Below are 12,631 nucleotides of genomic sequence, written 5' to 3'. Positions count from 1 at the left end.
ATCATTGTTTCTGAATGAAATCTCATACATCTTATCAAATATTATTAACCCCATGGAAAATATTTTGTTTCTTGGAGATGTTAATTTAGATTTATTAAACCCTCTACACCCAGTTATTATGTCTTACGAAAACATATTATCTAGCCATCATTTAATAAAGTGTATCAACGATGTGACAAGGGAAGCATTAGTAGCCGGAAATGTTACACGCACATGCATAGATCACATTTTTATAAGGTTCAACAGCAGGCAGCAACAAGCTGACGTATTTTCTTCTTGTATTTGTGATTTTACTATAGCGGATCACTTCGCGACAGCTCTTAACATCACGTATAGTAGCGCAATTACAAAAACCAAACATCGCGGGGAAAGTATTTCAATAATATCCCAAAAACGAATTGATAAAAACATACGTAGTTTTAATTGGAACGCCCTGCTTGCTGAAGAAAATTGCATTGACATATACAATAAACTCAAAAACATTTTTAACGACCTATATGAAAAAAGTAAAATCACTTTTTATCCAAAACCCAAAAAAAGACCACATGCAATAAAATTATGGATAACGGATGATATTTTGGAAAAAATTAAAATAAGAGACTCCATGTACAGAAGATGGAAAAATTCACCTACTAATAAAACCTACGAAAAACAATACAAATCAACCCGAAATACTGTTTCCAAATTAATCATAAAAAGTAAAACTACGTATTTTAATGAAACATTTAAAAGCTATTTCAGCAATTCTAAAAAAACTTGGGATCAAATTAATAAATTATTGGGACGTAAAACAAAAACAAACTGCGATGAAATTATCTCAAAGTACATGTTGAATAATAGCGGACAAACAGAGGAAATAATTGTAAATAGATTCGCTGAGCAGTTTACCAATAGTATCAGCTCGATGTTACACAAATGTGACTACAAAGCGTCCAACATAGCCCCCGCTGATTTGCCGCATAGCATGTACTTGCCCAGAGCGACCTGTGAAGATATACGCAGGATAGTCAGTCAACTAAATAATTCCAAGTCGCCAGGGATTGATAATATTAGAATGTTCGACATTAAAAAACATATAACTATTCTATGTCCGATAATTACTCATTTAATTAATAAAATCTTATCTCAAGCAGTTATACCGAATGAGCTTAAATGTAGCATTATTAGGCCAATATACAAAGGGGGAAAGCACACTGAAATGGAAAATTATAGACCTATCAGTATATTACCAGCAATTGAAAAAATTCTAGAAAAATACATCTCCGTAAATTTAATAAAATACCTAGAAAGTTTCTCCATTATTGATCGAAACCAATACGGATTTCAAAAAAATAAAAGCACAGAAATTTTACTACAGGACTTTTCCAATTACGTAAATCAAGAACTCAATGATAAAAAACATATTCTTGTATTATTCATAGACAACTCTAAAGCGTTTGATACTATTGATCCGAAAAAACTATTACAGATATTGGAGGCGATAGGAATTAGGGGAAAATTACTAAAACTTCTCAAAAACTATTTAACCAATCGACAAATTAAAGTTAAACTCTTTCAAACTTACAGCAAAGCTAAATATATGTCAACAGGAGTCCCGCAGGGGTCAATTCTCGGGCCAACATTATACATAATATTTGTTTCACTCATGAATAAAATTTTCACCTTTGTTAAGCATTACGTTTATGCTGATGATACGGCGCTAGTCATTTCGCATGAAAATTTATCTATTGCAATAAAACTCATGCAGCATGATTTCTTTTCTTTACAGAAATGGTCACATGATGCCGGCCTAATAATAAATTCCAAAAAGACTAAATTGATGCATATACGATCTCCACATGCCAAATACACCATCACGCCTATAATAAAGTCGCATACATCTGAGTGTATACACAATTCTTCACAGTCCTGTAAATGTGGAACCATTGAACTGGTACAAACTTATGTATATTTGGGGATAACTGTAGATGCGCATATGAAATGGGATACACACGTTAGCAACATATGCAAACGCCTACGAGCTATTGCGGGGCGAATTTACAAAATTAAATATTTTATGCCTATAAGTACGTTAAAAATAATCTATTTGTCACTAGCGGAATCTACAATCAGATACGGAATAACCTCATGGGGAAACTCCTGCAAGACAAATATAGGTTACATCCAATCAATTCAAAACTCCATGACTAAGCTTTTGGTAAACAAACGTATTTATGCACAAAGAAGAGATATAAAATTATTATATGAGTCAGTTAACGTATTATCTGTTCGAGGAATATTATGGTTAAAAATTATATGTCAAAACATAACGTCAGATTCAATATACAAAGAAAAAGTAGATCATGCATATGACACAAGATTCAATAGAAATGAGGGTATGTCCATTCCGAAAATTATAAATAAATACGGACAACGGACTTTCTCTTATCTTGTGCCTACCATATTTAATAAGATTCCAATAGACATAAAAATTCAATCAAATTGCACCCCCGAATTAAAAAAATAAAATTAAAAAATGGTTAATAGATCAAGCTTTTTTATACTGATATTGTTTATAATCTTATGCATATATATAAATATACATATGAATATGAGTAATTTGCCTGTGTTACAACTGACTGTCTTTGTATTTTATTATTTTGTATTGTAGTAAGTTAAAAGTTTCTTTTTATTGTTTCTTTTTTATGTATGGCTCTGTTTTTGTGATTATTTAAGTTCTTATTTAAATTCTTCTGTATATATTTTAAATATTGTGATTTCTCGCTTTTTGTATGCTTTGATAATATATTATGTTAAACTGACCTGCTGACAAACTGCTTGAGCAGTTTAGCGGGTATAATTAATAAAATAAAAAAAAAATAAAAAAATTACAAAAATAAACACTACCGCTATTCAAACTAAAATGACAGCTGGGTAGTTCGTTTAAAGTTGGCAACAATAACATTCTACTAACTAAATAAGAATTTCAAAGAAAGATAACAAAAAATAGGCAAATACTAACAGCGCCCCTGAGGTGATATATCACAAAAGCGGCGCTATACAAATTATCCAATAATAAATAAGCAATAATAATTAAATAATTGTTAGTAAATAAATTACACAATAATAGGAAAATCATAATACGTAAATAATACATAAATTATGTTGATACTAAAAAGTAAATTAAGTAGATTGTGTACATTAAGTATGTGATGTTCTAAAAGTAGGTATATTAAAAAAATAATTAATACATTAATTACACACAAGCCTAGCTTTATTATGGTGGTACATCGCATAAAATTATGTAATATTTTTTCAATAAAAATGAAGTACCTATTAATAATAAGTAAATTAAGTATTTATTAATAACAAGTAAATTAATAAGTAATTTAAGTACTTATTAATAATAAGTACTAATTAATAATAATAGAAAAGCGAAATAAACAAATTTCTAATAAAAATTGTCAACACTTTTCTTTCTTCATCTGGATATTTAAAAAATAATTATAATTTTTAAAGTTTATATTTTAAAACATGTTGATAATTGTGAATAAAAATAGTGGTTTAAACAAAGTTCGATATTTTAATTTAATACAATTATTGTTTGACACATATATTGGTTTCAAATTACTGTGTGCTTTAAACACTTTTTTTATAATTTTCGAAAGCTCATCAGGTATATTTTGTTATTCTGCTATAATATTAAAATAATAAAAACAGCTTGAAACATAACGTTACTTTCAAACAGTAAAAGTTCCGTGAAACTTAACAGTAGTTGCTTAAGATAATCTATTGAGAATCACATATATTATAAGAAAAGTTCCCAGCTGAAATTAAAATAACCCTTGTTAAATCATGAAATATCTTGTTTCATAATTAAAAATTAGTTATTTTTCAATGAGTAATGCTTTCGACTAATAATTCATGTTAGCTTGTCGTGGGATGACATAAATATCCGATAAAGATCTACGTTCCCTCAGGCCAGAGGTTGACAAACTTTCAATTCAAAAACCAAATTCATGTGTTTGACTGTTGAATCGTGAACTTCAAAAGAATACCCACAGAAATAACTGGTTTTCAAAAACCGTAGAACTATTATTTTAAATGAATTAGTACTACTTACTTTGTAGCGTAATTTTAAATATATGAAAACGAAATACTTCGTATACACCAATTATAGTTAATAATAATCTTATTTCGAACTTTAATGTTTTTGGGCTCTGTCGCAACATAAACAATTTCATACATTTCGAAGATCTTTTTATTTTTAGAAAGAAAGTCAAATATCATACCTTCCCAGGTTACGAGTCTACTTGCAATATATGAATTACTCATACTACCATCGTAATAAGCAGAAAATGGTGTTGTGCAATGATGGAAGACTTGAGGAATTGCTATTTAAAATGCTGGATAATTGAAACAACTAAGTATGGATACCAAAAGTTTTCGTCAAACAAAAAAAAAGTCTTCGGCATGCACATCGCCGCGCTTTGTCGACCTCTGGCATAGACTAGGTTATACAGGTTTCTTCTCATACTCGAGAGGACGCAATGCATTGTTATGTCAAGTTTAATATCTCGAACAAGGTAGCCAAGCGATTCACTTAAACATTCCACGCTTCTTTAATAAGCGAGTTCTGATGAGCTCCACGAATTTTAATAAAAGTTCTTTGTTTGTTTTAAATTAAATAAATTCACGATTAAAAAAATCAAGATTTCCACTTTCCAGACCAACTTTTTATCACAACAATAGAACCAATACAATTGTTCTCAAGTAAAGGTTATCTGAAGAAAATTGTTTTTATACATCTTCTTTGAACTCTCTTGAACTCCATTCATTCATCTCCTCGCGGATATTATACAAATATACCTATGACGTATGCAAATTAAACAATAATAAAACTAATTCATTCAAATCACAAGCCAACAAAGGAAGAACATTTGAATGTATGTAGGATAAATTAGTAGATATGTACTGTACATAAGTACTTTATGCTCTTAAATTGGTCAGATTGATTTGTTTCAGCAAATCCAATGGTCACATAAATGTACCTTTGAAATAATCGTCATTCTGAGTCTACCTAATCGCTGCTGTGTGCTGCCCTCAAACTGCTTCTTCTATCGTCTAACTTCTTCTTTTATAACTAACATGATCTCGCCGACTTTTAGGGTGGCCTTGAGTACCTACACTAAGTTCCACAAAGGTGCCACAATGGCGGAGTGAGGTGAAGTATTGGCACAGAGATGAAAATATGATATATCTGTCACAATCACTGAATAGATAATACACATTAGAAATGCCTCCCATGTAGATTTGAAAGAAAACCTATTTTGCCGATGACTTAATACTTTTCAGTTCTGGCTCATTTAAACACATTCTCGTATAACTCTAACATTGCCATCCCATTTGAATTTCAAATGATTATGAAACACAATTTCGTATTGGAAATTTGAGGCCCGTTTTGATATATTTTTGGATCAAGCAAAACACAACCAATGATTCCACAGTGCCAATTATACAGCAGGGCAAAATCGATTTGAGAAATTCTTAGCACTTAGCTCAACCGATTAAAGGTTAGTTCGTATATATTCCCTAAAACACAGTGTTAACTATTAAAAATGTGGTGCTTCTTTTTAAATTAAGATTCAATTTTTTAACAATTGTGAATGTTAAGTTTTCCATAGTAATTAACAAAAGTCGTTTTTATTAGAAAGTTAGATGGGTCATTATTTGTTATTGTTGACTGTATATGTACCATATTCCATCGCAACTACAGTACCTCTTAAGTACTACAAATGCCTACCATGTAGATTTGAATGATTGCCAATATCGCTACTGACATTATATTTTTGTTCTAGCCCATTTAGCACTTGTTGTATGTTGAATTCATAGAGCTACAATCATCAATGCTTGTATTCCATATCGCCATCCGATTTCATAATAATGATGGAACATAGTTCTGCACACGAAATTTAAGCAAATAATGGTCAGACTTTTGGATAAAAAGTTAAAACACGTTACTTGTATTGGTCTTTATTTTAGATACAGTGACTGTAATTATTATAACAACATAGCACACCAAGACTTATCTTCTAATAACAAAATTATTGTTTCTTTTATTTATTTAAGAAATCCAGAAAATTCTTAGCGAGTTATCTCCCACAATTTATAATTGTTGTTATTGATATTACAGTCAACGCACCCTGCTGCTATAAAAGACTTTATCTTTCTGGCATATTGGCCGCCGAGGTGGTCCCGATCCACGATCACGAAGAACATTTTTACGATTACAGTCGCACGGGCAGAGAGAGGTTGTTTTTTAAATTTAGTCGGACAAGGATTAATGAATTTATGAACCGCTTAACATACCGGCGGCCACATACTGCAGCCAAAAATCAAGTTCACATTTAATTGACGACCATTAGTTATTAGCCATTAACCATCTCTTGCATGTCTGGGATAGAATAAATGGACACGTAAGTACATACACCAATTATTTGATTCGCCTGTTCACAATTCCACTGCAAAAAAATACATAGTTATATTTGGTAGGTAGTTACCTATCTACTCTACCAACTACTACCTACTACTTATTTCACATGAGCTTTTTGATGAAACATCAAACAAGTTTATATTTATATATAGAGTATCTTCCACTATGCAATAAACACTGAATAGTTAAACTCATAGACGTATCTTGTGGGCGAGTCTGTGCCCTTCAGGTACGGTCAATTTTATTTCACTTCTAGTAAAATTGATAAAACTTTTTCTAATATTCTTTTTTGAATAGAAAATCATTTTATAGATCAAACTTCTACAGTTTTTTCACACACTATCCAATTTGGGAGGCGGGTATTGGTACCGCCGCCCAGGGAACCATTTATTGGATAACCGATACTCCTGCCATAGGTCACCCCGAGTGATTCGCTACGTTTAGTGACTTAGCAGGGGTACCCGGGATGACCTTTAACTGACCCTTAGATTCCTACCCACTCCTCACACCTTTTTCCTTCTCAGAACTTCCTCTCCATCCTTTCCCTAAAAATACCCTCCACACAGCATCCTCACAGATATCATAGGACCTGAGGGATCTATTTTCCTCGGCGCCTCCGTTGTGAAACTAATGTAAAGAAGATGGAATATTAGTTTTTTTTTTAATTAAACAATTCATAAAATATAACAGGTGACCTCCGCAACGAAGTACGTCATTGTTTTATCATAAAAAAAAACAATATTTGATAATTTTGACAACAAGACAATTTGTGTGTTATTTAAAAAAAATACTTCTTATTTTAGTCTTACATTTACGCAAAGGTTATTGACTTTTTATTTGGTGTAATATAACACGGCTACTGATTTTGATGTAATAAGTAAACACGTTCATAAATCTTCGCTCTTTATATAGGTACTAGGCTTCTGTGTTGTGAAGTTTATAATTTAAACAACGAATTTAATCTCCATTTTTAATTACCCAGCAGCTGTGTTGATTAAAATAATTCTTCAAAAATTCGTTGATTATTAAATTTCGGAAGAAAAAATACTTAAGAATTCATTAAAGATTATTATTATATTAACACAGTGCTTAATTTAAACTGGAATAATCCTGATCGTCGCGTTGTCCCGGATTCTGACATTGACCCACCGTCACTGCTTCTGAAAAAAAAATCTGTGTTCCTGCCCGAAGCTCATGTTCAGAAAAAGTAATATTTTATTGTACTTTCACTAACATTTTTTTTCTTCAAATTCAGTACAGAGCGTAAAATCGTTGAATCCTAATATAACAATATCAATAACGTTAAGTTGAAACTAACTGAAGAAATAACTCACTAAGTACATAATATTTTTATACTTATGATCGGCAGCTGAATGTTTTCATTACCCAGATATAAATCACAAGATAGCAGAGTTCATTGAGATGTAATTAAAAAAATATGATACCATTTATTATCGTGGTGATTTATTGTTTCCGAACAGGGCGCCTGTGCCTGCCCGGTCCTCGGCCAATGATATTATTTTCTTGGAATTTATTATTCTCAGTAAACTTATTTGCACTACGTTCCGGATTGGAGGATGTTCTCGGTATAGCCCTGGTTAATGAAGATTGTTCAGAAATGAAACGTTGGTTGATATGGTGTTGGCTATCAATCTTGAGTAACTAGGTCTGTATATGCAGCTATATATCTACTGTCTAGTATTTCTCTTGAAAACACTTGAATGTTTGACACTTCTTTGTTTCTCGGTGGAAGATACCTATCATCTCGTCCTGGTAAATGACCAATATTTACAATCGAAAAGTTGATTAGGAAGCAGATCTAAATAGTTAGGTTGGTTGAATTATTACTCTCCTTCTTACCCTTACCTACTTTCGCCAGTCTTCTTAATATCATTTAAATTTGGATACCATAGTTCCACTGACTTTGTCAGAACAAATGTATCGTAAAAAAAAATATAAATTTTCCGGAGGGCCCCCAGAGTCACCGTCGCACTGGCTTGAAGCTGAGAGTGGCTGTTGAGAACCTTGTGTAGTGTTACCTACACAAAAAAACTAATAGTAAAAACTAAAGTAAAAACAGTGTGTTTACGTAGAATTCGTACGCTTTTTAAGTATTAAATTAAAATATTAAGTTAAACATCGGCCAAATATAATAATAAATGCGTTTGCTGAAAATGATATGTTATTGAACGCAATCAAAAAACGGTGATTCATTTAAAATGCGAGAATGTTGAAAAAATAATTAACTGGTTGATGGTAACGTTTTATAGCATTGTGATAGACAAAACCACTTTGTTTGACATCCCACGAGACAATAAAACAATTTTATTCAGTTCGATTTTATTATCAAGCCCCATAAATATCTGTAAGTGTTTGATATCGTAGTTTTACTAAGAGCATGTACAGTTTTTTTGTTCGGAGAGAATCTAGCAGAGATTTGGAGGTTCTCCGTGACTATGAGATAGTATTTATGTCTTTGAAGTTTATTCCTGACCTCCGCTTTATCTCTTTCTAACCAACATTCCTCTCCAAGCAAAATATCAGAATCTCCGAGCCATTAATAACCCAATTATACGACTGCTACCATAAATTATAAATATTGTTTTGAAACTTAAGCCAGCTGAGTTTCGACGTAGGTTAGAAGTTAGATTAAAAAATTAAAGTTTATATTGGGTCTGATCTGTGATGAAACTATGTTTATCTCTTGTGACATTCGAAAAGAAGATGTCTTTCTAGGAGAAGAGACGATTTAAATATGCAGTTTTACAACGGAGACGAAATGTTATTGTGATTATATTTTAACTGCCCGGCATCGTTCGAGTTTCAACGTTCGGTTTACTTATTGAAAAATAGTTTATTAATATTATAGGGCTGCAAAGCTTACGATAGAAAATAATATACAAATTACACACATTTCACAAATATCATGACCCCAGATCTATTTGTTCTAGAAATTTTCGTACTTCAAACAATCGGAATTTTTAAGAAATAAAATAAATATATTTGTTAAAGTTAAAGAAGTTCATTTTCTAAGTAACTATATAAACATTATATAATTCCCACCTACGTAGATATTTTCACTGTAAAACGATTTCTGAGTCCCGTCGACATATGTTATGCTTTTCAAAATCATGCCAAATGACACAAAATTATTGTAAATACGTGGGTACTAATATCTAAAGTAGTACTTATTAAATCTCATAATATCTAGAAAAATGTTGGTAAAACCAATCTGATATCCCTAGGAAAAGGGTACTCAAGTGTGAAATGTGTTGGTTGTTCATTATCTAATTATTTTCACATGAAATTACTTCTAGCGAGCAGGAAGCCCCTAATGAATGCCATTATGTTATAAAACGGCCAAGTAAAATAGTCGTAAAGATGTCGTAAGTCGTCTAGTTTATAACCACCTAATTAAGCTGCTTATCCCCGGTTCATACATGGTGGTATGATTACACGATGGGAAACAATTAAAAATTCAATTATGTCTCGATGATTTCAAACGCTTCCCAAGGTGTTTTATACCTTTGACAAGCTCTTGGAACGAGTTCGTAATATTATATATCTGAGGTGATTGTTAAGTCAACGTTGCAGAAGTATTTGAAAATATTATGACAAGGCTTTAATTGTCCATACAAGCTTTCTGTCGACAGCATAGACAAGCTCAGTCGTCTTGTCAGTGATGCTAAATCTTTTCTTAAAATCTTCAGATATTATACCTGCTAAGAAAAAGTGCCGTTAATTTATTTGCCCCTATGCGAAAACTATTGACTTTTATGACCCTCATCCCCTTACAAAAAGTAGCTTTCGTTTGCTATTATACACTTTCTAATTAAAATTTTTCTTCTTGTTGAACTATGGTAAAACGCGCAACAAAATAATATTACAAGACGGAGTTCTATAAATTATGTTGGAAATAAAGTTTAAAACTGATTTTATTCGTAATAAAAATGTACAAATGTTACGACGCGATACCAAAACTAACTGGTCGATTTTACAGGTTAGAAAACTGATTTTCTGCCTTAGTTATACAACGTACAATACAAATTAATTGTTTTGTTAAAATACAAAGAAAGGTGATACATTATTTTTTAAAAGGAAATTTATGCATGTAAAATATAAACATAATTGATAACAGAGTAATGAAACATACGTATAATATATAGCAACAATTTATTTTCATTATTTTATATCCATGTTTTGATTTAAATATGTACCTACCCTCCATTAAAAGCTATGATTGCGTGTATGTGAAAGCGGTGTTATTTATTTAGTTTTGAATCAGATTTTTATTACTGTTGTTGTTTTTAGTTTTTTTTAAATAAATACTATTTTTTAATTTCAGATTTCACTATATTTGTAATGAAGTGTTTTAAATTCTTTGAATTAATTTTTAAGGGATCTTATATTTTCTTATAATTTATTAAAGAATTTTGTTCGTAGGTATTTTGTTGACTGTTTTTTAAATATCGGAATGGGTAACATGCATTTTTGCGTGAGATTTTTTGGGTTTCTGAATGGAATGGCTTTATTTAAAATAGGTATCTTTTTATCCACTCGTATTATCATTTAAATTATATGTTTTTGCCCAATGTAAAGAGATTGTTCATGGGTTTGATAAGCGCCACACTATCCTATTATAATACATTATTTATTAATTTGGACGCTTCTGTATGACGATTTGGCGGCTCGAGATTCTAGAGTGCTAAAGTTTGAAAAATTCAACACTATTAATGAAAAATCGATTTTTGTACGAAGATTTTCAGAAAATTTAAGTTTGGTGCCGCACGGATTTACTGAAAATATTCACAAAAGAAACCGAGTTTTCGAAAAAAAGACGTTTTCTGCTACAACAACAATAATGATATATTTTGTAACATTACCACTCTAGTACACCCAGAAGTCAGGAGCCGCCACTTTTACTTACTCAGCTTTTCCTTAGAGTTAGATAATAGATTGACCGATGAGTATTGTCTTTGGCCACCTCTGGTTCACCGTGGCATACCTCCTCTACAGTAGAGGTACAGGAATTCCCCACGCGGCGCTGAAGACAGCGGAGGATGTTCTTCAACCGTCACCGCTAAACAAACACACACATGGCCCACATTATAATTACTCTCATTTCGATATTTTTAGGAATGCCTCAGATACTCTTTTTGTTCCATTTCACTTTGAAACCGCCGAGACCCGAGACCAAGCAGAGAGGAGGCAGGAGAGAGGAGAGAATCACTCAGAGTCATTCAGAGTTCAGACTCCCCGCGGGTCGACTAACGAAGGGAACAGGGAACCAGCCAAGCGCCGCTTCGGATGACATCTGCTTTTGATTTTCGATTTCTAGCAGGATAAAAGTGTGACGCAATGCGGAGGCATCGCATCAGTGACGGATGGACGGCTTCTTACGGATTTAATTATCTAAGCTATGCTGAATTTCAATGCCCCGACTAGATGATGTGTCTTCCGAACGAATTGCCACGACAATAAACAAAAACAATGGAAAAGTCTGTGCCGAAGAGATTTCTCCATTAGATTTCAGTTTGCTGGGACTAGAGCTATAAATACCAAAGTGGAATCACAAAGATAAGCTAGCTTATTTGATTTACATCAACTTGGCATGGCAGTAAAGAATGAATGTCTCAACTTTCTGATTAGACATTTTGACGGTTTAAGAACTCGGTCATTGTCATTAATAACTAATTGACAAGTGACACGAGAAGCATAAACAAGTGTACAGAGAATCAGCATAATTAATACTGACAAACTGAGATAACCGATGCTGAAGAAACAAAGAGTTTGTATTACAATACTTGCAATATAGATGGAACTATATCTCTTTTTGTACGATCATCAATGTGTGTTCACATTAATATTGATGTGGAAACAATTGCAAAGGCGGTGTGCGCCATGACTTATGACTGTGCCAATAAATCAAGAAGGTTGCGCCTGGTTGGGCTCCAATTAATCGCGGTGTAAAATAGGTGCACCGACCATCGTTGACATTTGAGATAGATATAAAGGTTGGCTGGTTTTATATAATTTCTCGCTTCGGTTCTAAGAGCCGAGGCGTGGATTTATTATGCTGCTTGTGATCTGTTTCTGCTACATCTGGGATTCTGTCGGACTCTGGACCGTGCGGTTGTCGGAGCCATTCATCTAAACATC

The sequence above is a fragment of the Hesperophylax consimilis genome, chromosome 1 (assembly GCF_061612785.1).
Source record: "Hesperophylax consimilis isolate HC1 chromosome 1, BYU_Hcon_1.0, whole genome shotgun sequence".
Lineage (NCBI taxonomy): Eukaryota > Metazoa > Arthropoda > Insecta > Trichoptera > Limnephilidae > Hesperophylax > Hesperophylax consimilis.
Note: the sequence above shows the minus strand (reverse complement) of the source record.